Below are 27,880 nucleotides of genomic sequence, written 5' to 3'. Positions count from 1 at the left end.
AACTTTTTGATATTCAAAGGGGCATATCAATGGCCACAACAGCATTTCATAATCAGAAATAAATTGTTACATAAAAAAGCTTATTTCTTAGAACACTTAGAACACTGAGTCGGAACTGATAAATATTCTCTATATGTATTTTAATAATTATAACCGGTTTTCCTCGGACACTTTTCGCACTTGCTGGAAAATCGTAATAGTTGAATATTTAAGTTATGATAAAATGTACATAAGTATTAAGAAATGCGCATGCTCAGTGACAATTATAGACATTTGACATTACTTCGGTGTAGAAACAACTCATCCAAGCTTGTGAGTTCTAAATTTGGACCCTTGGGTCCATGTTGGGAACAATATTTTAGGCTTTAGCTATATTTTGCCTAACAATTTCACCAAGCAAGTATTGTTCCTAACAATCATAAAAAATGAACTATTTAAATACTTAACTATAAAGATAAGTACCGACGATTAGCCCCTTGAATATAGCATAAAAAATAAGCTGTTAAAGATGTTACCATTATGTTATTATTTGCTGCTATAGAGTTGTTACCAAAAACCTGTAACTTCTTATATCATCTAAAAGTATGTATAAGCAATTTGATCCCGGTAACGCAGTTCATTATGTGCAAATCCTGCATTCATGTTGTTGTTATCATCGCTCTGATCATCTTCCTGTATTACTGGATAATCATCAGGTATCGGGATGTTCAGATTTTTGCAGATGTTATGCAACACTGCACAGGAGATAATAATCCTTAAATTAAAAAAAACATGATTGTTATTTGCCATTTTGCAATAGTTCACAGTAAGCACATTGTGTGAATTACCAACTTGTTTGCTGTGTATACAAAAGATGTTCAACTGATGTATTAATTTTTCACTTTCATTTTTCACATGTAAACAATGTTATTGTGACATATCCCGCACTAAGTATATTATGTATTAGCATCATTTATTTCTTTACTTAAGTTACCAAACTTATTTCAAATTGTCTCGTATAGCTTTTGGCTAGGCAATACTTATTTTATTTCATTTAATATATTCTTACCTGCAGACTCTTTCTGGTTTCATTCTTACTTCACCATGTAACACACCCCACCTTCTTTTCAGTTGTCCGATTCCTCTTTCTACTTTTACCCGTGTAATCTTTAATGATCTGTTTCAACATAAAATTGAAAACAAATCTAAGTTTCAATAACTTTACTCATGTATGTCTAGAATGTCATAAAAAACTGTCTGTGCACATGTAAAGAAGCAAGTTACTATAAATCTGTTTAACATGGTTATTAATTTATTATAACATGCAAGAAAATGTTTTTGTAAACAGTGCACAATACATATGTAAAAACAAACTAATTATACTCCAGTCCATTATTGGTAGGTACTGTACATTTTATTTCATCAAGATACTTTATCTTAACAACCTATTGATAAGATTTAATATTTACACATTGAAACACTCATTAATTAAAATTTCACTCTACACATTCCTAAGAAAATTCATCTTCTTTTCATTGCTCTATATGAAATTATTCATGGCGCAGATGTGTTATAACTTATAAATTATTGTGCTGTCAATATATTGTATGAACACTTAAATTTTATTGTTTAAATGTGTTCGTCATTCATGCTATAAACTGTTATCATGAGTTAAATTTTTAGACAAACATTTTTTTTATTAACAATTATTATTTAATAAATGGATACCTGTTGTAGGCACTCTGACTCCCTGGCTGTGGATTCAAGTATGATGTAAGGAGCCATTCTGAACAGGCATATCCACTGTCGCCCAGAGTGTGGTATTTTCCTCTAAATGGAATTTGCCCGTCTGCAAACATCTGGCGTAGACCACTGTTTAGGAGCATTCTGCTGTCATGTACACTTCCAGGCCAACGTGCAACAACATTTGTGATTTTATCAAAAGCGTCAATGACAATTTGCACATTCATACTGTGGAAACCTTTACGGTTTACATACACTGGTTCATCTTCTGATGGCGCCTGTATTCGCACATGAGTTCCATCAACTAATCCCACCACTCTTGGAAATCCGGCAATTCCATGAAACTTTTCTACCTGAACATCTAGCTCTTGAATGGTGGTTGGAAATTTAATAAATCTGGTTACAAACTGTTGAGATGAAAGATGTTGTGTTACCTCACTTTAGAAACGGTGGACTGTGAAACATGGTGTATGTCGGCATCATTCAACTGTATGCCACCGGTGGCCAAAAATCTTAAGGTCAAAAGGATTTTTTCCATAGCAGATATACTATCATGACGGCGAGCTGCTGGCTGTATTCTTGGGCCTAGTAATTGTTCGAGATACACCAACCCATTTCTATCTAACCTATATCGTTCCAATAGTTGACCATTTGTAAGCAGATCAACTGTATTTTCTCTTACTTGCATGATTTTCTACAAAAAAGGACGATACAACATTATTATTACATAACGATAAAATATAAAATTCACTTACCTGCATTTCAACATGGATCTATATACGCTCTGTGATTTCAATTAAAATCCAATGGAGTTTTTGAACAATTCTCAGAAGTGCCAATGCTTACTTGTATATAAAACACGCCACTGTCAGAGAATGCATTCATTTATTAATATCCATTATCCTTCTGTAATATTACACATCACACAATTTCAATACACAGCAGTTTAATCCTTCCAATCTTTGTACAACAACATAACGCGTGTCATAATAACGGGTATTATTAATATTATCAACCACCATTTCAAATGGGTCGGGTAATTTCATTGACATTGAAGATAAATGAATATGCAATTCAAATGGCTTTTTAACTTGCAAACACTATCATTACAAAAACATATAAACATAATGTTTAGATTTTTTCATTTTTTCCTGAACAATGAACGCTAAGAAACGTTATTTTCGCAATAAACCATAATGTGTTTACTACTTTCATATCTTTACAAAGTGCAATTATCACAACACAGTATTGATTTAACAAGCGAAGACAACCGACTAACTATAAATAAACTCGAGTTTTCGAGGCTACTTACCAATAGAACATCGCTCTTAATGAAAATTTCTCCAAAATAGCTCGTCAATATAAAAATACGTGTCAATGCACAATGGGCGCGTTCGTGTTTTTAACTTTAAGGACGAGTTTAAGGGAAGAATTTTGTCTCTTAAATTTTAAGGAAAAAACGAACAGTTTTAAGGAATTTCTTAATATAAGAAATTTATGGAATACCACTTACGAAATTTATTAAATATTTAGGAAAACACTGCTATTTTAAGTTAAAACTTATTATTTAAGGAAACTTCCACAAGATAAGAAGCTCTGAAATACCACCCCTTGTTTCTTTGGCTGGTGCTTATAGATGCACGCCTAATAAATCAACGAAGTTTTCGCCTAACATAGTATGCTTAGACCGTGACGTACGTGACCTGGTGTTGCTGTATACACACGCCATCGCCAGAAAATATCTCGAAAGGAAGGCGCAAGACATCAAGGAGATTTACAACACAAGAGTAGCCGAATACAACTACAATGAAGGAGATATAGTGTGGTGGTTAAATGAAATAAGAAAAATGGGCATTACCCAAAAACTTAAGATGCAGTTTGAAGGTCCTTACGTAGTGTTTAAGAGAATATCGCCATTCAATTTTGAAATAACGCTGAATAATAAGGGTTCGATTAAAGTGGTTCATCACAATAAGCTTCAACCCTATAAATGGGTTAATCCACCAGTTTGGCCGCGACAATTTTTTCATGAAATTGAGATGGACATTTCGCAATTTAGTGATATTTGCACAGTAACTCTATTAAACACAAACTTATAAAGCACTACAAGAAACATTTAAGAAATATTGTAAAAAGTGAACATTTAACATTAAACGTATTAACATTAAGAGAACCATTAGAATGGTTCGTGTTATTCAGAGGTGTGAGTAAAAAGTTAAATTCGCATTTATTTGCGTAAATATGACATTTGAAGGCGATAATTAAATATATTTGGAAAATGAAGCATGAAGCTAAGCGATAAGAAAGTCATTTTACGCGATAAATCACGGAATACGATGTTTTACGACACGGACAATATCGCGCGATGGCAACGGCACCATTATCAGTTAAGACAATCGCTTAATAAAGAGTTTTCTTTAACAGACATGTACGGATTGAAGACCGCCAGCAACAGGAAACTGCACAGACGCCGTTTATGCTCAAAAGCCGACCGAAAACACCGCGCCATAGCATGTGCATGGAACCATCACGTTCAATTCGACATAGTACCATTCTACTGTACGTTGTGTAACTTCCGATGCAGGGCAACAGTACACTTTCTACACCATGTTAAACAATATAAGCGAAAAATAGAAGAGGTAGCCGGGATGGGTGTCACTGATCAACTGACGGTGTTTAGACAGATTACGAACCCGCTCGATCCCAACACGCTAGTAGAAGTGATTGAAATGGAAACGAGCGCGGACGATAAGGATGAAGAAGTGTACATCAACACGCATGCGCATCAGCGTCCAATGGTCAATCACGTTCATGCAGATTAATGCATTTCGAATGTCTATGTTCTTCCGACAACGTCATTATCCTCATCGTTTACTACGCCCATCTACAACGAATGCACAGCAAGAAACCTGACACCACATCTAAGCAACAGATCGGACCCATATCCGTCACAAATCAACATCCAGCCAATGTCAGCCTTGTCGAGTCTTCCGGTTTTAAACCTGACGTCGCCAGTTCCGTTCACCGATCTCTACAACAACGCAGCGAAAAAAAAACACACGACACAGGTGTCTATAAACGTTATTTTTCCACAGAAGCTGAGCTGAGCAAACGATGGTATCAAATATACGCTCCAAAGTTTAAATCATCTGAAGACTCAATGGTTTTTCAGCAAATCGCTGTCCAAGCAACCGCGTCAACAGTGCCCTCTATTTTCATGTTTGCCTATCTCCATAAATGATAAGCAATAACACGTCGACGACTGCTCTCCTAACCAGCACCACAGTTCAGTCAAAACAAAGGCAGCTAACTCCAACTTTATATGCGACAGAACACTATCAAACTCTTTTTCCAACAGCCACTTGCAAGACGAAAATATCCTTCCTGATCTCCTCGAATATGATTTCAACGAGCCACTGTTCAGCAACGGTAAGAAAAATCCAAAGAATATCAACATTGAGCAGAAGAACAAAGATAAGATAAACAACAAATGTGAACAAGTAGATATATCAAATGTGATCAAATAATCTACACTCGAGGTTTTTAACGCCATTAACAAAGGAAATGATGTATTAAGCGAGGCCAATAGGGGACGACAATACCAGCATCATAAGGAGACAAATAGACTCCTTCAGACAAAAAGAGAATAGCTGAGAAGTATCAACAGACAGTTGGCGATGAAGAAGCGGAACCGCTGATGGACTCAAAGGTGGCCGTCGTTTTTCAGAACCCCATCTTGTAGCCAAGATAAGAGGATGAAGATTGTCGTGAAGAAACTGTAAACGTTTCATTTATCGCGAATTGTTCATTTCATTGCTGGGAAATATGTAACGTTTAAACTATTATTAACTAACTTGACTATAAACAATTAATTACCGATGGCATAGTGCAAAGAACAGTTTTAAATGTGTAATTTTTGATCCAAAGTTTCAGTGACAGTCAGAGTTGATAGTTTAATCGGAAATTCTTTGACGTTCATGTTATCTTACGTGGAATCGAAGGACTAATAGGACATCTGTGAAACATTAAATTATAGACGATGTAACTGTCATTTGTGTATGGATATTCTTATATAACATGTGTATATAGTTCATGGTATTTATAATATAGCGTCGTGAAGTTTAATATAAACTTTAGTTTTATTTCCTAAACTTGCTAAAGTTAAATATAAGTTGATGTTGTTAATGAGATGTTTACTAAGTAAGTCATTATCATTAAGTACAATTTGATTGGTTAAAGGAGTAAATCAAACTCGTTAGAGAGGGGTATTTACATGCGGAATATAAAGAAAAATTAAAATTCACTTTAAATAAAACACTAACATTTTAGCGTTACTTTTTAATCTGTTGGGCGTCTGTTTGATTCCGTTTTATTCTCCTCAGCATGAACACACCGAATTCGAGCGCTGCTACCTTCCCCGTTATGTTCACCATTATTAACGATGCGTATTTGGATTTTAGCTTGTTTATTAACTTGTCTTTAGTACTGTGTAAAACATGTATATATAGGATCTGTCACGAGTTGTAACATCATACCTTATTCTATTAAACGAGTTCAGGAATTTTTCTTGTAAGCGAGCCTTTGGCAAGCTTACTTACGAATATCCTGGACGAGTTTAATAGAATATGTATGATATGACAACGAGTGTCAGATCTTTTTATCACATGCTATTAAAGTGCAAAATAAATAATTATTTACGCAAATCTTATGATAAATCCCGAATGTTGTTTACATTTCGTGACGTCATTTGACGTTGCAACGTCATTTAAGCAAAATAACAAAATGCAACTGGTCAATAAACGAAAACTACGCCAATGAAAACGCTTTAAAATGTTGTATTACACATGAGTAATATAAAAAATATGTAATGGTTATATTACATGGGAAACAGGGTATGGCATGTGATAAATTATATTACTGCTGAGTAATAGAGCCCATTAGTTACATATTAACTGTTGTTACGCTCAGTTGAATTATCTTAAGGGATATTAAATAATTATGAATAACAAAATAAATGATTTAAAACGTGAAATGACGCTGTACATTTTGACGTCATAATGGACGTTATATAAAATGACACCAACAATCGTAAAAATGCTCAAAAATGAAATGACTTTAAATACTTACATATTGCATGTCTAAATCTTAAGTCAAATGTGTGCTTTATATAGTAAATAAATTGATATTTTACAATAAAACAATACATCTTCATAATTTATTATAATTAACCTTAACTTTGTATTATTAATTAAATAAAGTTAACTTATTTAATGAATTTAATGATATCAATCCATATCTACGTAAAAGAGTACATACTGATATATGATTAAATAATGATGTAAACTTGCTATTCTATGTTTTATATACAAAGTATGGATAAGATATATTGCATATAGTACTATTATTTTTACATTCATTTTTTTGTTGATGATTAATATAAAATATTTTTCACAAATATTTTTTACAAAAAAAACCATCAAAGTAGAGTTAAGAGCGAGTACAACACAGATAGACGTCTTAGACACAACAATTCAACTGGAAGATGGTAAAATAATAACTGATTTATACTCAAAACCAACCGATAAACATCAATATGTCCAATATACCTCAGACAATCCAAAAAATGTGAAGTAGACGATTCCGTATGGTCTAGGATTACGTTTAAAATAATATGTTCTGACGAAAACAAATACCAATGTCGAAAGAATGAACTTAGACAAAGTGTACAGAAAAGAGGATATCCAAATAAATTTGTAAACCATGTATTATCCCGAGTAGATATTGTAAATAGGAAAGAATTACTTAAGAGGAAAGAAACAAATAAATCAGCCAGCAAGAGAGTACCACTACCTATAACTTATTACAACGACCTTCCAAATATCCACTCAATAGTTCGAAAAACATACCGAAAAACTATATAAATCAGACCGAATGAAAAATGTATTCCCAGATGAACCAATAGTGGAATACAGACGAGATACATACATGTTTTCTAGCGTTGCTCGACCTCGACAAATAGCACACTCAGATAATCGCCATCTCTTTAGATTTTCTGGAGTTGCCATTTTGTCCAATTTCTTTGACTATTCATCTGTACTGCTTTTTCTTTTCTGGTGTCGTCCTCTCCAATACGTATTTCGGACTAAAAAAGGTATCACCTCTATATGGTGGTGGAGGTTTTCGACATCTGTCTTAATTCTGTCTAAACCGGGTTCTTGTCATTCCTTGGCAGGGAGTGAAACATTAACTGTTGCGTCTTGAGCGACACCGATCGGGAGAAACATATTTTGGTTTTCTGATTGCGTTATTTTTGGTACACCATACGCTTTTTTTGCTGTCTTTCGGTCCAGCTTACCGCTAAGCACAATTTATAATGCCATAGCAATAGATCCCGGGGCGTACTTTAAGCGTTTTATTGCATGGTTTTGGGTGTACGCATGAACATGTCTAAAAAATGTAAGATTAATTTGATCACACCTTGATGTATTTACTTTGAGTATATAATATGTATGTAGCATCGAGTAATGTCTCTAGTCAATGGAAAATACTGATTCGCCATGTGTCATGAATCCGACAAGGGACTGTTCTTGGACATCTGTCAGCTTTTTTTTGCCAGGGTGCTTCCCTTTGAGCAACAAATGATGTTTTCACTCCATATACACTTATATTTGTTAATGCAGCATCAACATACTAAAACAATATACCGGAAAGATAAAAAATATGCATTTGAATATCAACCTTACTTTCGTTTTGACAACTGACGACAGAAATGATTTAATGAGTCTAAATGAAGTTAACATGCAGATTCTTTCATACGACACAAAGACACAATTTTGTTTTACGGATCATTTCGGCTTTGAGGACTGGGTGAGTCATGTAAAATATCGAATATAAAATATATTTGTAAAAAACAACTGGTAGCAAGATGAGTTGCAGACAATTGGTCATTAACCACATTTTAACTAACTCTTTTGACATGTCAATTCTTTTCAGCGCATTTCAACAGTGAAAAATACCCATAATATCACTTCAATATTTAAATAAAAAGAAAAGGAAATTAGTTGTCGAATTAATAGGACATGAATGTACACATAAGTAATGGGAAGAAGTATGAAATATGTACCAATGGCAAATTCGAATGGAATAATTTTATTTGATTAGGTTGGCGACCCGACTCTTCTTAGTCTACTTGATTAGCTACCCAATACGACTATGAGACTTTTTATTTCCTAACTTGTAGTGAAGACGGCCATCGTGGTACAGTGGCACTGTGAGCATTACTTCAGGATGTGTACTATTCCATAACATGAAGGATTTCCTAGAATAATAAATAAATAACAATAATAAAAGTTTTCAGCAGTGATTACCAGGCAAAAATATGACAAATATGCAATGTAAAATTATTGAATTCACCGTAATTTACTGCTAAATATACAAAACTTTAGCATTTGAACATTATAGTATAATGACATGGATTGTAAAGACCAATATTTAAAAAACTAGTCTTTTAATGGAAGACAACAAGATTAAGATTTTACATGTATACTATTTGCAACATTGAAAATGTTACAGCAACTTTTCTGGTTATGCTCTGCAATCAGAAAGAGATTCATGTGGGAGCAGAACACAAACGGTTAGACTTAGTTTGTCCATGGTGTGTTGAGGACATACCAACAATGTGTCGCCCGTATGACTTTAAGGGACATGTTGGGCGCTAGAACGAGGCAATTGCTTATGGGTTTAATCCAGACATCTTTATGGAGGCCGAAGCGTTTTATGTAGCTCTCTATCCGAGAGACTATATCAAGGTTATAAAACCGATTAAATGCATAAACCAGGCAGCCAAGGAAGCAATGGAAGCAATAAAGGCGTGGCGGGAAACATCACAGGCCCCAAAACTAAAGACAATAGAAGACTGGGAAGCCGGCTGGAAGTTGGCAGACAGAATGCAAATAGTGGAGGGGAAAACACCAGACATCCCAACCGTACAAGTATCAGGGAGTCCAACTCCTGAGGTTGAAGAATACAGCCCTACTAAGCCAGCCATGCTCCCCACAGGAAAAAGACTCAATCTATAATGCGACGCCAATCGAAGAACCGATCAGCCACGACAGAGCCAGACGTTGAGACATTTCCCCAGGGACGCCTTTGCTGGAGGAACAGAAAAGGCACATGCAGAAAGAGACGACCCTACAGCAGAGGGCTCTCCACCTTCTGACATGGGGTTGTATGCCGCTAGTTCCTCCGGCTCGGCGGAACTGGGACATTTACCAACAGTGCAGTTCAAAGGTCCCTCATTCACGATGGACTGGCCCCCAAAAGACATATATATAAAAAATAGCATTTTAAATTTAATTCACTCTTTTTTCAGCACCTGTTGTACCCAATATAGTTGAACCACAACCACTTTGCAAAGAAACTTCAGGACATGGCGCTACTAGTATTCAAGAAAGTACAACAGGTTATTATATGTATTGCAAATTGTAACCACATTATTAATACATTTGTAAGCAGTGCAGCATGTCATGATTCACTACAGTTCCGTGTAATCTTCGAGACATGGCAAGTGTTCACTTAACATATATGTTTTCTAAATGAAAAAAAGCACTTTAGTATTCAACGTAGCAAATACAATGTTTTAATCATACCACCGCATTGATATCTGCCTTATATAACGTTGCCTGATATATATTTTTTTATATCGTATTCAACAGGAAGTTCTTATATCAGTAATGTGTGGAGGATGGTCATATTACTCGGGATCAACTATAAAGTAATCATTTTTAGTAAATTCGAATCAGATTCAACAATACCAATTGATACCAAGATGTAATCTATTTAAAAACAAAATGCAACACAAACAGCAAACATCATTTTTTTGTAAACATTAAGCGCTCATACTCATGACGCAATTATTAACACGTCAAACTACAATATAAAAAAGTGAAACTCCAGCTGCTGGAGCAGTATTGAATTCTCATTAAAAACAATTAGTTGGTCATTTATTTAAGGCAAGTGACCGATTGCCCAAACAGTACAAAACAACACAATACAAACCGACATAAACACAAAATATGAATAAAGCTGGGGTCACCGCCTTGGAACGGTCAATGCAAAGCATTGGGGGGTTAAACCGGTTATAGAGCGCTCAACATCACACTTGGCCCAACAATATTCATAATACATTTAAGTGAAAATAAAATTTAAATTCATAGTACTGTAACTCAAATCAAACAATAATAAAAGGGAATTAAAACTCATTCAATTTAATTACAATTTAATAACTCAATGGTATTGAAGATACCAGAGTAACAGAGTTACAACTTTTTGACGAACGATAAAATGAAACTACAAACACGTGTCAACTACATTCCTTCTTTATAGAAAAAGATTTAAAAATATAGCGTCATTAAGTTAATATTTCAGATTATAATCGCGCAAATACAGGAAGAGGCAGCAATAATGGGTGTAAAATTTCCATATTACATTGCTTGGTTGTTTATGTGACTGCTAAAAATTAAATTAATAATAATTAAATCAAAAAAGAAACGCCTATCAGAGAGAAAATAAAAATAAAATTGAACGTTATAAACCCAATGACCTATGCATGTAGCTTACAACTACAAGTCATATTCTTTCCCGCTAAAACTGCAGCTTTTTAGCGATTTTTTCATTATTTCTTTAAAATCGGGAACGTAGAGGTATGAGAAAAGAAAAACAGGTTACTGCCTTATCTTTTTATTATATATAAGGCTGCACATAGATAAAATATGACTTCAAGATACAAACTGAATTGCAGTCGTTTCGTGCGTCTTTGAACTGTGAAAAATTCAAGCGGATCGACGAGGAAATTTTCAAAATAATCCAATCAAAATGCAACGGAAGAACAGCCTGGACACTGATAGAACTTTGGAAAACTAAAACTGAACGCAATGAAGAAACTTCACATAAAAGATGGGGAAACAAGCAAATTCGTTGAATTGATATACCCCGCCAATATGCTTCTGGACACATACGTATTATATTTGACACTCAAAAAGCATTTTTTTCAAGATACAAAGGGCCATAACTCCGTCATTAACAGATGGTGTACAATGCCATTTGGCGTGCATCATCCTCTTATCCATATACATACTCAAACCAAGTTTCAAGGAAATCCGCAAAAGCACTTCCAAGATATGGCTCCGGACGGACGGAAAGACGGAAGGACAACGGCAAAACAATATCCCTCCGCCTATGGCGAGGAATAACAAGACCAATGCCAAGCAATAGATGTCCCCTACCGGCACCACCATTGCCAGAATTATATATATATTTGTTTCCATAGCAACCAGAATTTTTGACGTAGGAAGAAAATGAAATGGCGTGCATAGTGTTCATTTTGCCATCTATCAATTTATCAAGTTTCATGAAAAAATATGAAGAACTTTATAAGTTACAGGGCTCAACATTAACCTAAAAACCAACTTGCCCTACCGGGCAAGTACTTAGAAAATCTACTTGCACTGAATGTAAAGTCATTTGCCCAAACATGAAATATCACATTAACTGTTAACCTCATATTTGTTTTATGAAGATCAAAATGATACACCACAAAACCTTTTTTATTTTTGCACATTTAACAAAATGATTACAGCATTTTAAGTCTAATTAAAGTCTAAATTATATCCTTTTTTTTTGTACTTGCCCGGGCGGACAACTATATAATAAAGTAACTTGCCAGGACCCAACTTTTACTTGCCAGGGGCAATAGGACAACCGTTAATGTTGAGCCCTGAGTTATCGCAGGATCCAGAAAAATGTGCAGGATCCACCATTTTCAGCAGTATTTCTAGTCTATTTGTTGCCATAGAAACCAGAATTCTTGACGTAGGAACAAAGTGAAATGACGTGCATAATCTCCATATTTTCATCAGTCAATTTTTCAAGTTTCATTAAAAAATATTATATAAATATAACTTTTTAAGTTATCGCAGGATCCAGAAAAGTGTTACAGACTGAGGGACTCACTGAGCGCAAACCATAAGTTTTCCCCGGTGAAACCGGTAGGGGACAACAATGACAAATGGCTAAAAAAATTCATAAGTAAACATAAAAACCCATTCTTTAAGAAACAAAACTCAACCCTTTTCATATGCTGATGCTGTACGAAAAAAACGACCAACTACCAAAATCTGAAAAAGACAACAAACAACTATAATAGTCAAGGAAAAAATACAACAATAGACAACATTCGCAAGACGAAACATGCAACGAAATCAAACGAGCTATTCACAAAATAGTGATGTGGAAAGTATTGCTAGAGAAGTTCTTTTGAAAATTAATAATATCGGCAACAAATTACGCAACAATTTCCAAAGAAACAATTACACCTCAAAAAGACGCAATATTAGAGGTTACACAAGGTCTTCGTGCAACAGAAACTATAGAAACAATACGAGCGACAACGTATTCAAAGACAACGACGACGAACCAAGCGAAATTAACATTTATTTTTTAGAAGAAGGCACGGAGAGGAGCAGTCCGACATAGATATTTAAGATAACCTAGCTGAAAATTCAAAATTATTAACAAAAAATTACAATTTTTCAAAAAGAACATTAACTCAGACTGAAATTGATGTCTTATTGAGGGGTTTTAAATTTGCATCAACACCTAAATATAAAAATGATTCTCATGATCAAACTATATTTGTAGATGATTTTCATAGATCACTTAGACTTAAAGAGTTTTTTAATAATAGTAATCATAATAATACAAACAATTATATTGTAAAAAATAAAACGTCCTTTTATCCACCTAAAGATAGAAATAATACACTGGACCAATATATAAATGTTACTCGAACACTTTGCCTTCAGCATTCTCAAATGGAAAATAACATATCATTAAAAGAAAGAAAATCTATAAATATTAAGGAAGCAGATAAGGGTGGCGAAATTGTTATAATGAATATAGACTTTTATAAAAGAAAATTGTTAGCAAAGCTAAATGACGTTTACTATTAAAAACCAATCCCTGACAATGGAAGTCAAATAACACTTTCAAAAATACGCAACTTACTAAAGGAGAATTATAAACTAACTAAATAGAGAAATGATTTTTTATTAACATTTAAATGGAAAATAAGTATACACTTGGAGACTTTTATAACGCATCACTTAATCGTATCAATATAGCCCCTTATTTTTGAACGGCTTGTGTTGAAATTTGGACCAAGAATAATTCAACACATATCTATCTTATAATTCCTCAAAATTTAATTTTTGTTATTAAAAAACAAACAAATATTCTCAGAAACATAATATCGCTCCTGAATATTCATACGAGCCATACTGTTTTTCTTTAATTAATGTTGTTTTTCTAAAACTTACCTAGAATTATGAAATCAAATTTATTTGGAATAACATGTATATAGCTTTTAACTATACTTGATGATTTTTCTAACGCAACACTTTTAAAACTTACATATCTCAGTAATGAGTAAATATTTTTATTTCAAATTGCACATGCTATTATTTGACTACAATATGTGCAAGCTAACGATAAAATCACTCATCCGTAACGATCTGACGCTTTAGCAAGTGGGAAAGGTAGCCTGTAGAATGCGAAGTGCGCGATTGCGCTCCTGAATATTCATACGAGCTATATTTTTTGTAAATTAATTTAGTTTTCCTTGTGTAAGAACCCACCTAAAATAATTAATAAACTAGAATTAAATCAACATTTCCACGTGCAAAACTATGCAACCACACCTACCCCATGTGCTTAGGCGTCCAATCGTCATGGATGAATGATTTTATCGTGAGCTTGCATAGAATGTAGTCAAATGATCGTATGTAAAATTTTAAGTCAATATCCTTACTCATTACTGAGATATTCAAGTTTGAATAGTGATGCGTTAGAAAAGTCATCAAGTGTATTTTATGGTCTTCCAAAAATTCATAAAAGTAAAACCATTCAGGATGCAATTACAAATAGTAATTCAGAATATATCGAGTTGATGGATCCAGACGATTTAAAGTGATATTATGGGCATCTAACAGTTTGTAAGTGTCTAACGCAACCGTTGTTAATTTTTGGTGTTTTTACTTCATATACACGTATATTTGTTAATGCAGCATCAACATACTGAAACAATATCCCGGAAAGAGAAAAATAATGCATTTGAATATCAACCGTACTTTCGTTTGACAACTGATCATGCATGTACGATTTGAACCTAAATTTTGTTTTAGTGCAGATTCGTTCATACGACACAAAGACATAATTTTGTTTTACGGATCATTTCGGCTTACAGGACTGGATGGGTTACGTAAGAAAATCAAATAAACAACTGGAAGCAAGATGAGTTGCAGATAATTGATCAGTAACCACACTTTAACTAACTCTTTTGACCTGTTAATTCTGTTCAGCCCAATTCAATAGTTCAAAATGCGACACACGTACACTAACTCTGATCCTTATAAAAAGACCAATGCTTCGGTTATTGTAGGAAAATATTTACGAAATATCTTCGTCACAATCGGCTCGGGGCGCTAATTTGTCTTTGCTGCATTTTATGAAATTCGTCTACAATGTTTAATCTAATTTTTCTTGCCTATTTTTGTGTAATTGTAACATATTTATCAATATATTACAATTTAACACATATAAACAATCGTATAATCTCACTTTAAATATAGATACAGACCTGTTTACCCAACCGATTGCTTCTCAGTACTTTGGAGGGCATCTCTCAGTAGTTTTGGGCTGTTGTCAGTAGTTTTAACTTATCTTTATCATTTAGAGCATTAAAACATCATGACTGGGTCACATATCAGTTAAACGGTACATACATCATTAGATGGATTTACTTTTCAATCAATTTAATCTGTTAATCACGTTATACTGTTATTATTTAGTGGATGTGCACACTGCCCTTTTAAACAACACTATAGTAAAAGGTTTCACCTGTGTTTAGTGTGTTACTCCAAGGGTTGTCAGATGATCTCAGTGATAGTAATACTCTTTTATAAATGTTGAAGAACTGTCTCAAATGATAAGTTGACGAGATCAAAATGGCTATTCCTCTAACATGTATCAGATTTCTCTGATTGGAAACAAGTTGAAACCATTACAACTACATACATTTTGACACCATTTTTAGAGGCATTTAGATACCAACTTAATTGGTACCAAAAAGACTGGGTACGACATGCACATAGATAATTGAGATTGAAGCTGTAGCTGTTTCATATAGCTTATTAACAATTTAAAAAAAAAGCTGTACCTCATAAAATAAACTTTATGCATGTGTTTTAAACTATAACCCACTTTGAGCGATTTCCGAATCGGGAAACATAACTTTCAGTGTTTTATTCAAGATCTTCGCTGTTGATAGAGACAAGTTCTTGTGTGCAATGAACTCGCACATAACCTCCGCATTGGTGGTTTTCAAGCCCTTCTCAAAGCTAGATCCTCGCATCATAGTGGAAATGTCTTTATTTGAAGATTTGATCATCTTCCTATTAATCTGGCTCTGCGAGTCAATGTGTCTCTTGCAGTCATTTTTGCCTCCACGAGCGGACGAAAAGTCAATGTTACATGTTGAACAGTGAACGTACGTTTTTCCTTTTAAGGATGGCCCGAGGCATGGCCAGTATTCTCTATAGCTTTCTTTGTACTTTTGAGAGTTTGTTATAGCAACTTTTTTCTGTGGAGTGTCAATATCGGCGTCTGATTTTGTCCCACGCCGTTTGGAAGAACTCGCCATGTTTAAAATGCCAACATCCGGGTCACTGGTAATCTGCATTGTCCTCGGGGGGCTTGAATTTTAATGTTTCTTACAATGCAAGCGCCAAAATGATTATGATTGAAAAATTACCCGCAAAGACCGAAAATAAGCAAAAGTACGATTAAAAACCGAAATTTGACCATTTTGATCGATAGATCCGTAGTTTTTCAATACAAATCCGTAGTGCGTAGTTTAGCTAAAGAATCCGTAGTAACTACGGCGAATCCGTAGAAGTAAAAAGACATTTTGTATCTTGTTAAATCTATGTTACCAGACCACATCTAGCTTTGAAATTGCATTGTCCAATGGCTAAAGGAACATTGTTGTTTTAATTGTTAACTTTATTTTTGGAAATATTGTAAGAAAAATTCGTGGATTTTGAGTGTTCATGCGATTTTAATGCTACGATATCAACCTCTGCGCAGAGATTTGACTGGAAAGAGCCACGATATCAACCTCAGCGCAGAGATTTGACTGGAACAAGCATAGCTGGTTTGAAGCTGTATTCGATTATTTTGGACTGAACACCTTTAAACGCGTTACACGCATTTTCGAAGAGGCCAATTGCATTTACAAAATCAAACAAATATGATGTTTAAAAAATAAACGTTAAATGGTTATTTTGTTGTTTGAAATAGTGTATTGGAGTATGTTGCCAAGTATTTCCATCATGACGCTATTGGTTATTGAGATATCGCTGTTGACGAAAAAGCCGTTCAGTCTGGCATGTAAGGTTCATTTGTCGGGATATGCTAATTTTTAAATGAAATAGAACCAGCATATTATCAAATAAGACGAATAGTATCACCAATAATGTTTATAACTATGTTTTCATAATTGATTTATTTATTGTAAATATCGTACACTATGTTTAAACGCTACTGTAGCAATTGAAAAAAGTGTTGTTGTTTGTAACTTTTCGAAAATAAAACGGATTTATTTATTATGCATCATTAATGACGTTTGCATTTATATCTGTGACTCTTGTTTACTGTTTATTTATCATTGATTGGACCCATGAGGGAATTGATGGTTAAAGAAAGTTCAAGTGCTTACTCAGGCACACAGGTTAACACACATACGCTTGTCGAATACAGGGCTTCTTAAATAACGAACCTTACTAAATTTCATCAAGTTTGTGTAATAGATAATGAGAAATATATAACGCAAAATAAACTCTCAAATGTTTTTATTAACATCAAGTAAACTCGAACACATATACGCACTTGATAATTTTTAACTTAGTAGTGCATTCAATTAATAATGTTACATGCAAGTTATGATTACGATTTCAGACATACGTGCACACACAAAAACATATTTAAACACACATGTTGTTCATTATTGCTCATTGAACACGTTCATCAAAATAACAAACAACCGCAACATGCAGTAGGGCGATTTAAAATTCATCAATAACAACATGCGTAGGTTTACTTAATTGATTTTATCAATGTAAGGTTCGTTACACTATTATGATACAATCATTTGCGCATTGTACTTCACATATATACGCATTATACAAGTAAAAAATACAGTGTATTTACAAATGCAATATCGGTATACTTGTAGTCTACAGACGAATGTAACACAAATGTACAGTATTATACTTTTTTGTGCATATTTTTAAACGCTTCAATCGTGACGAGATCGGACGAACTAAGCTTAAAGCACAGCTTTGATTTGGATTCTCCGGCTGGTATAGGTTCTGCAACTGTACAAACGATTGCTGTTCTATCAACCCATATCCTGTCCTCACTCGATGGCCACTGCAACAGACTTCTCATGTTTTTCATGAATGTAATCTCAACTTCGTTGTCATCTCCATCGACCTGTACAACTTTTCCTATATAAACTTTTCTTTCATACATTGCAGCAACAAATGTCCCAATTGCAACATCACGTGTCTGGCTATCTTTGGGAATCTCATTTTCATTTTCAGTCATGCTGGGTCCTTCAAGGATCTCATCATGTTCATTTGCGTGGGTGTGATCTACAGGAATCTGATTCGGATCTACATGCATGTTCTCTTGATCTTTTTTATCGTGAAGTATAATTGACACCTCGGTCCACTGATTTTACGAGCAACATTCACCTTTCATGCAGGTGTCACAATAACAGCTTACATGTGATGTCATAATGGTGTTGTTTCCTTTTCCGATCACTGCATGAACTTTCATTGTACCCTTTACTGTCTAAATTTCATGACGATTAATTTCTTCGGCTTTTGTTTGGCTTTCAACTGAAGAAACATAAAGGAATTGCACGTTTCTCATTGAACACTTTTGCGACTGCGTCCAACTATAAAAGTCTACAGCATCTTGTATGGCAACTTTTCCTGCCGGCTTCAAAGTAATTCCAGACGGCTTTGCATCCAAATATGTTTTCATGATTTGCCACAACTCTAAATATTGTTTTATTCCTGTAGTGTGATGTCGGACTGTCAGTGTAATAGTGAATTTTCTTGACTGACTGGACCAGTTTCTTCACTTCAGGTACAATGTTATCAATAAATGAAACCACTGTACTTGCGTTATATCCAAGTTCGTCAGAAACTATTACCACGCTCTTGTGTTGTAACTTATCCGGCTCGGTCTTATAGTAAATCACTACAGGATGTAAAGTTACGGCGCTCTGGTTCCAATATGCTGACTGGATTTCATTTACGCTTCGGCAGCTGTAGTTCTCTGAAAAATCCATATGTACAATCACTTCATTTTCAGGTAACTTATGTTTAATGTTCAGAGATTGTTCATATTGCCGTCTCACCCTTCCAACATGAGCTGAGAAATCCACTATCTGCTGTTCCATCTGCTTTAAAAAGTCCTCTTTCTTCAATGTACATGCCACCACCTTCATTACGATCTTCTTTTTTCCCTTGTCGTAAACTGCTACTCTTTTCCATTGAACAAGTTCGATTTCGTTGGGAATTTCAGCTTTTATTTTCTCTATGTTGTTGGCATCTTCAATGAACCTTTCTGGGTTAAGAGGCACATTAATCTGACACTTTCGCAGCGCTGATGTGCAAAGAGCAAAGTTCAGATGTTTTGTGCAAAGACAGCAACTTCGTGAAATAAACCTTATAAGCTTTACATAAGCAGGGCGAATGCGAGTAAACGACGTAAACGACAATCTTATTCCTGGGTTTTCGCTCATAAATTTTGCGTTCAAATTTCTTAAGTAGTCAGTTAGAAGTCTTGTTTGCTGCGTTGATCCATTCACTTTGAGTTTATCGTTTATCTTGTTTGCCTGGAGTTGTCATCTCGTGTAAGGAATTCTATAACAAGTGATTTGTTTCTTTCGACCTCTCTTCTTCTTTTTTGTAGCTTGCCGAACGCTAGGCATGAACTGCGCCCGCCGCTTAGTGTATTTCTTCTGAGACACGTTGATTTGTTTACTGACCTTGCTAGTCTGTACTTGCTTATGATCTTCCCGCCTATGAGACCGCCAAAAATCATTCTTTCTCCTCGTTTAATTCTTTGTCGGCTTTTTTGGAGTTCTGACTGGACAACATTAGCAAATAACAGCTGCTTTCTCACTCTTCTGCTTTGTTGTTTAGTGAAGCCGGCACTACGTATTAGTTCATCTGTCTGCCGCCTAGGTGTGTTACTTTCCGCTTACTGTTTTTCATTTTGTATTTGGCCCTGCTGTGTTTCGTTTCGCTGTTTCTTCTTAATGCGTTGCAATCTTCTCAAGTTTGTTCTGTATTTTTTTCTTATATTCTCAAACTTCAACTTCAACTCTTTATATTCTCTGTTTTTCTTTGATAGCGCCCGTTGAACCCGTTTCCTGGACCCATTTCGTCTATTTGGAAATTACCTATTCACAATCAATCTATCAGCTGATTCTGGCGTCTCGTATCCGCTTTTCGATAAAGATGTACATGACTGTGGTATCTCCACTCTCTCAATCTTTTTTTTAATCCTGTGCGCACGCACATCATTTCTGTTTTCCTCGCGGCGTCTTTTCTTCTCTGTGGAATACAACTGATTAACCGGAACATAGTTTCTTTTCTTTCGCTGCTTTGCTTTTGTCAGGTACGCCTCGTACTTTTCAGCATTATCTTTCAGCCGCTGACGGTACTCTCGCATCTTTTCAGCCGCAGACTTCCCCATCTGCAACAATGAGATTTAAGAAAACCCTGAAAATGTACATTCAATGTCAAATACTGAAAGTGTAAGGTTCGTTACCACAAATAACGAACCTTACCATCAATACTTAATAGAACATCTTGTAAAATATATCTGCTACCGTTAAGCACACACCTCATTTAAGAAATCTATATTTAGTGTTTACCAAGGCATGTGCCTATAGTTTCCATAGCTATATGTAAATATATAACACACAGGCGAATGTTGTGAAGTGTACATAATAAAAGATGATCCAAACGAGTTTATTTTACAAGCGATTAACCAAAGTGTTTCAATGGTGCACCTTTACTAAAGGTTGGTAAAATCTGGTAAGTAGCTATATAAAAATAAAAAACTAGTTTATACGTTCAATTATATAAACATAAATATCATTTAAATGTATGTAAGGATCGTTACCGAAGGTAACGAACCTTACTTTGCCTTCATGCACAAATGAACGTAAATACGTGCATCTATTCTGGAAGAAATGTAAACTGTATAGTCACTCAACATTAAACACTTGCATTTAGCATTGTAAGCATTTAATCTTTTGCAATAACACATAACAAACTTTTCTTACCTCTGTGTACCAAGCTATTGATTCTGTACATCAACGCGCTGCCACGTCTTGTTGACATCGAAAATATGGCGAAAGAGAATATTCGTGGACAAATTACGTCATAACCACCTCGAATGATGTCACATAACATGTATAGTCTTCAGTAGTTATCATTATAGTCTGTTTCAAAATTTGTGGACACGAACCTTACAGAACGATTTTCATGATTGCATTGAAGAATATTAGTGCCGATAAATGAATAAGTGTTTCACACAATTTATTTACTAGTGTTACTTTATATTATTAAGACAAATGATTGGTTATATTTATCATTTTGAGCAGTTTACAACTGTAACGATCCTTGCACGCTTAAGTTGACGCGTAAAAATATGATAAGAGTTCTTAATTTAAAAGCAGAAAAACTCAATGATGTGCAAAATGCTTTAATATTCCCATTTTCTTAAATGTTAACGTTATTTCAGTTATATATTTTACCTAATATAACACCTTAATCTGATAAAAATGCTATAGAATGTTTACAGCTGTTTTAGTTTGTCCTATTCGGCGATACGCAATATGATAGCAGAGCTGCTCCGCAAATCTTAGGCAACAAGTAGTTTGACTGCTGGTTCTCAACAAACAATGTTAACACTAACTGAAATGTACAAAATAACATGCATTAGCAGCTGTACTTGCGTTTACAAACTCTTCCGGATTTTGGATTGGTGACGGCGACAGTAACGAACCTGACAAAACGAGTTATTTAAAATTGTGTGCCCAACTACACGTATAAGATACGAAGACTAATTTAATGTCTAGACATCCATGGCTATTTATGCAATAGATGGAATACACATTTAACCCCAATTTACTGTGTGTATTGGTTATCAATTACCGCGACAGGCGAATATGGTATCGGCCTCTTCTTATTGAAAATGCGTGGTTAGCGTTTTATATTATAACTAGCTATTTGTTTATTATATATCAAATTACCAGGAATATTTTGAGCAGAGTTATCGAAATATTAATACTAAAACAACAACGAAGTGATGAATAAAAAAATGTATTTATAAGTTAAAACACATAATTGCCTAAATACATACAGTAGGATTTCATCGACCTGTTTGTAGTTTGCATACTGACGAGAAATGCTGTCTGAGCACTTAAACAACGTCATCATAGTCAAAGTGTATAATGTCAGTGATGACGTAATTTGAATCCATTATATTGGCGCGATTATTAAATAGCGGTTTAAAGGTAGACCCTTAAAAGCCCAATGATTATTTCAAACAATATTTCGAGAAATAAAATTAACACATAAAAAAGTAAATTTTCCTTATACTAAGTGCCAATATTTCAACGCTAGATGTTGTCTGGTAACATATATTTTTTAAGATACAAAATGCTGTTTTTTATGGGACAAATCAATTCAACACATATTTATGTACCAGATTTGTGTTGGTGTGTCGTGTGAATAGATATGATTGCGGGAAATTTAAATGTAGTGTCACAAAAAAAACACCGAGAATTTTGTATCTCGTTAAATATATGTCACAGTACCTCATCTAGCGTTGAAATTTTAGTTATTGCTGTGAGGAACACTGTTGTTTTTTATGGGTGAACTCTATTGTACGGAATATTGTTTTTTTTTTTTTTTTGTTTCGTTTGACAACTGATCACGCATGTAAAATGTGAACCTAAATTTAGTTTTAGTGCGGATTCGTTTATTCGACACAAAGACACCATTTTGTTTTACGGATCATTTCGGCTTACAGGACTGGGTAGGTCAAGTAAAATATATAATATAAAATATATTTTTATAAACAACTGGTATAAAGATGAGTTGCAGATAATTGGTCAGTAACCACATTTTAACTTACTCTTTTGACCTGTTAATTCTTTTCAGCTCCATTCAACAGTGAAAAATGCCCAAAATAGGCAAGCAAAATTGTACATTGAAGACGAAATTCATAAAATGCAGCAAAAACAAATTAGCGCCCCGAGCCGATTGTGACGAAGATATTTCGTACATATTTTCCTACAATAACCGATGTATTCGTCTATGTAGTAAGTGTTCGTGTGTCGTATGTCGTATGAATCGATATAGCTGCAGGAATTTCAAATGAACCGTTAAACTAAATTTAGATTCACATCGTACATGCATGATATACATGCTGGCGAATTCGGCTTCAGAATTACATATCTAGCTTATTTAGCATTTTTCGACACATGTTCTTCTTAACTTTTATTTTAGTTTTTATTGAAATATATGTATAATAAGTTTTTTACACATTTTATATTAATTAATAAATATTTGACAAGATCGTATATACCCGCTTTAAAACAATACATGCATTTATTTTTCATATCATTCACCAAAACAGATCAATACGCACAATACAACAGTGTTAAACCAATGGCGATTTAGGTTGTACACGATGTATGAAATTATGGCACTATTTCCGACAAACATATTATTTCAAGATGTGTCTATAACACGGTGCCTATACCACGTGACTTTTTACGATCTGTGTGGGGAGTTAAATGTCAACAAAAGCACGACAAAGGTAACATTTCTAAGGATAACTTTTTTTAAATGTCATCATTTTTAATGGGATAAAGTGGAGAGCCCGCTCATTCATGAGAGTTTTCTATAGGTATCATGATTTTGTAAAACAAATGAATATTTTTTCAGTAAAGTGCAACCGCGCGTTTGAACGGTTAGAAAAAGGTAGGATCAGTGTGGGGATATTATTGTATTATGACACAGAAACATCACCTCTCGTGAAATAAAGCAATAAACTTTATGGGCGGAGCTTACACTATGTCATTTTGCAGTCTTTTTTCAGGTTTCTTTCATATATTTATGAAAACAAAATCAAGACAAATATGCTAACAGTAATATGATCTGTGTGGTATACGTGTTATGAAGGATCTGTGTGGTATCCGTGTTTCTACAATTTACGGATAAATTGAGATAATAACGACAATATATATATTTTTTAATTAATTTCAATTATTCCAATACAACAATTACTACTACTAATACTACTACTTCTGCTTCTGCTACTACTACTAATACTGCTACTACTACTACTACTACTACTACTACTACTACTACTACTACTAGTAGTAGTAGTAGTAGTTATAGTAGTAGTAGTAATAGTAGTAGTAGTATATCTATTATTATTATTTAAAAATTCATTCATTTCAGTAATCATCTATTTGGCACTAGTGAGCGGACAAGGGTTAAGGGAAGAAAAAATAGAGAAAACAGTTTCACGAGACAGGAATGCTATACAGAAAGGGACACTAGGAGTAAGGTGTGAGCGGGCGAGACGAAACGATAGCAAACTGTTGCCAACAATAAGAATGCGGATAGACGAACACAATGGACATTTTAATTCTGACACAAATTCTGCAATAGAAATTGTGTCAAATATTACACAGGTTCAAAAAAAGCAAAGGCATGTTCTTTCCTGAGTAATACGTATGTTTTAAAATCAAATTTGGAATACAAACTGATAAAACAGAATCCACCAGACATATTGGCTTGTCATTTTGTTGTTATTTAAAGTTTACGGTAAACGGTATGTTTATTAAAAACAAAATACATAGTAGAAACATATATATATGTGTGTGTTTGTGTGTTTTATTTCATATATGGAATTTATATTATTGCATTAGTTAATTACAAAGTATAGATATTGAAAATCATTCGCCATTTGTTGGTGATAATGTCATGTTATAAATTATGTCGTTGTATTCAGTGTCACAAGTGTATGCTTATCTTTAGCGTTAATTATTTTGAAGAGAATATAAAAAGTAAATGAATAAATATTATATTATATGATTATATATGTACGATTCTCCTCTTGTGTTGTGGATGGATGCAGCTCTGAAGAATGTCAAGACGTATTTCGAATTAAGGAGTATTGTAATGTATACACAACCACATTGCATACATTGTTTACTGTCAATTACCACGGCCTAGAGTAATTATAAGCAGGCAGTTAATTATGTAAAGCAATCGTGAAAATCCCTAGTATTAGAAACCCTGGCTGCTTATGATTATCGAACTAGCTCGTGACAGCGGTATTTAAAATTGAAACCAACGAAAAAACATCGCAAAACTTTAATTAAGTTATAATTAAAAAAGAATCACAGATTCGATAATACAAATCACAGATGCGATATATCAATGAATAACGTAAATCCAAATTATTGCACAATTATTTGGGAATGATTTCAAACACACAAACGAACTAAACGAAACCTAAAAATTAATCAAATTCGGATAACTTTAGAATCATTTTGAAAAGTAAAGTAAAAGTAAAACAACGAATAAAATAACGTAAAACGATAATGAAGTTACACAGACAAACTGTAAACCATAATTATTTTTAATCAGTATTCACGGATTTATGTGAAGTCCTATCGTATCGAGAAAGGTTTGTTCTGCGTTTGTACGTTTCGTAACACTCCTCACTACTGTAACACTTGTCATGCATGTGGGTATTGACGTGCTCTCTGAGGCCATTCTCACTCCTAACTGCCAACCCACACTGGTAAATTTTCACCAATCCCTCTTTTTTGCACTTTTCTCTCTAGCCACGAGTAGGTACTTGTCCGCAAAGCTCCTGCCGCACTGAACACACACGTGACTTTGGGGTCCTTTGTTCGTTAAAGCCTTCTAAGATTGTAGGCATCCTGAGAAAAAACAACATATTTTATTCACGTGACATTTCAATGCGTAAACACGCTATTTCAAAAATGTTAGTATCTGAGGACACGCGCTCGTTAGTTTTAAATTACACAAGATTCGACGATTTTTGAGTTATTTCAAAATATATGATAACCTGAGAGATGAGATATATTGTATATTTGTGTTGTTTCAAGAAAATTCGTTCATCTGTTTGTTAGCATAACTGTATAAAAATGTAACTATTTTTAAGGTATTTAATCTTACCTGAAATGCTTTCCCACAGCAGTTATAGTTTCCAGAGTTAGCGTGTCCCCTAATGTGGCGCAATAATCCAGCTCTGGTCTTCGACATTTTTCCGCATTCGGAGCATTGAGCCATACCTTAAAGCAAATATAATATCAAAAATAATATACGATACATAACTTCACCTGACAGTAGTGTTTGGCGCCAAAATAAAAATGGAATTTGATACAATAACATAAAGTGTACACTTATTTAAGGTAAGCATGGACTTGTCATCGATTTAAGATGCTCAAACGTAAGATTTTAATATTATAATCGGGATTGTATAGCATGCCTGTATATCATAATTATGTATTAGTTCAACAAGCGGTGCAAGCGTAGTGTATAGCCATTATGTGTTTTACATGCTAGCGCATTTAAAAATCCCGTTTCAAATACATTGTTGACAAGCATTTTTTTAAACAACTAAATAGAACTGAAAAACTTAAAAACAGTATACCACACAGATCCGTTGAAAAACGTATACCACACAGATCATATTACTTTAAGAATAGTTTTCTTGAATTGTGTTTCGTAAATAAATAACAGAAACCTGAAAATGGATGCAAAATGATATAGTGTAAGCTCCGCCCATAAAATTTATTTCTTAATTGCACCAGAGGTGATGTTTTTGTGTAAACAAAAAATAATGTCCCCACACTGATCCTACCCTTTTCTTACCGTTCAAACGCGCGGTTGCACTTAACTGAAAAAATACTTATTTGTTTTATAAAATCATGATACCTATAGAAAACTCTCATGAATGAGCGGGCTCTCCACTTTATCCCATTAAAAATGGTGACATATTAAAAAAGTTATCCTTAAAAATCTTACCTTCGTCGCGCTTTTGTTGATATTTTACTCCCCACACAGATCTTAAAAAGTCACGTGGTATAGGCACCGTGTATAACTAACATTATTTATAACAGCGAGATACCAAAGAACTAAAAATAACTCTCTGGAAATACTGAGAAAACGCACTGCAGAATTATTCATACATATATAATTATGCAAAATACTAACAGGATTTAAGGGACATCACCGCCAATTTTTGCACTATTGGTGTCTTGCATAATACTAGTTGGATGTGTTTTTATAAAGCAATTACAAACAAAAGATTGCTTTAAAAACAAATTAATATTCATATGCTTTTTGATAAACTGTAATCGACTGTTATTATCGCGTGTAATTACATAATTATATGTACTAGTACTTGAGCTACAAATTAAACTTCATTATGTCATCTTGGTTAGTATCACTGTCATCATCTAACACCTGTCCATTTGATCAGCTTACACTCCGGCACTCGCCACACCAAACCGAACACTCAAGCCCATGTTTCCGGCAACTAGAACGTTTTGAATCACAATTTATCTTACAGTTGCAGCGAATAACTTTCAGCAAATCTTCTGGAGCTGATGGAAGTTTGGTTCTAATCGGAATGAGGTGGCCATCAAGCATTTCCCAGTCCCAGTCACTTGGATACAAGGATACAGGACCCATCCATGTTTGAGTATACTCTGCGTATATGAAAACGGGCGGAATCAGAAGTTGGTTGAAGTACGTGGACCTTAATACAGGCTGTTGCGGCTGTAACTTTGCGTGCAAACTTTTGGAATCGTAAAGTATCCAGAGACACGTTCGACGAAGTGTCATACAACTTGATAATATACTTTTCCCCAGATGTTAATATTTCTTCTTCTGTT

The 27,880-nt window shown here is 34.3% G+C and overlaps 2 long non-coding RNA genes across 2 annotated transcripts; both read right to left on the bottom strand.

The window, feature by feature from the left end:
- Window positions 1-467: 467 nt before the first annotated feature.
- On the bottom strand, window positions 468-22,341 carry LOC127861368 (uncharacterized). The gene is made up of 3 exons (XR_008040181.1): window positions 22,291-22,341; window positions 1,049-1,156; window positions 468-754 (listed from the first exon to the last, which is right to left on the bottom strand). It is a non-coding gene; the product is annotated as an uncharacterized LOC127861368 (long non-coding RNA).
- A 2,708-nt stretch (window positions 22,342-25,049) lies between these two features.
- LOC127861428 (uncharacterized) lies at window positions 25,050-27,083 on the bottom strand. The gene is made up of 3 exons (XR_008040213.1): window positions 27,009-27,083; window positions 26,157-26,272; window positions 25,050-25,897 (listed from the first exon to the last, which is right to left on the bottom strand). It is a non-coding gene; the product is annotated as an uncharacterized LOC127861428 (long non-coding RNA).
- Between the last annotated feature and the right edge of the window lie 797 nt (window positions 27,084-27,880).

This window comes from Dreissena polymorpha, chromosome 16 (assembly GCF_020536995.1).
Source record: "Dreissena polymorpha isolate Duluth1 chromosome 16, UMN_Dpol_1.0, whole genome shotgun sequence".
Taxonomy (NCBI): Eukaryota; Metazoa; Mollusca; class Bivalvia; order Myida; family Dreissenidae; genus Dreissena; species Dreissena polymorpha.
This window is presented reverse-complemented; position numbering and strand designations above follow the sequence as displayed.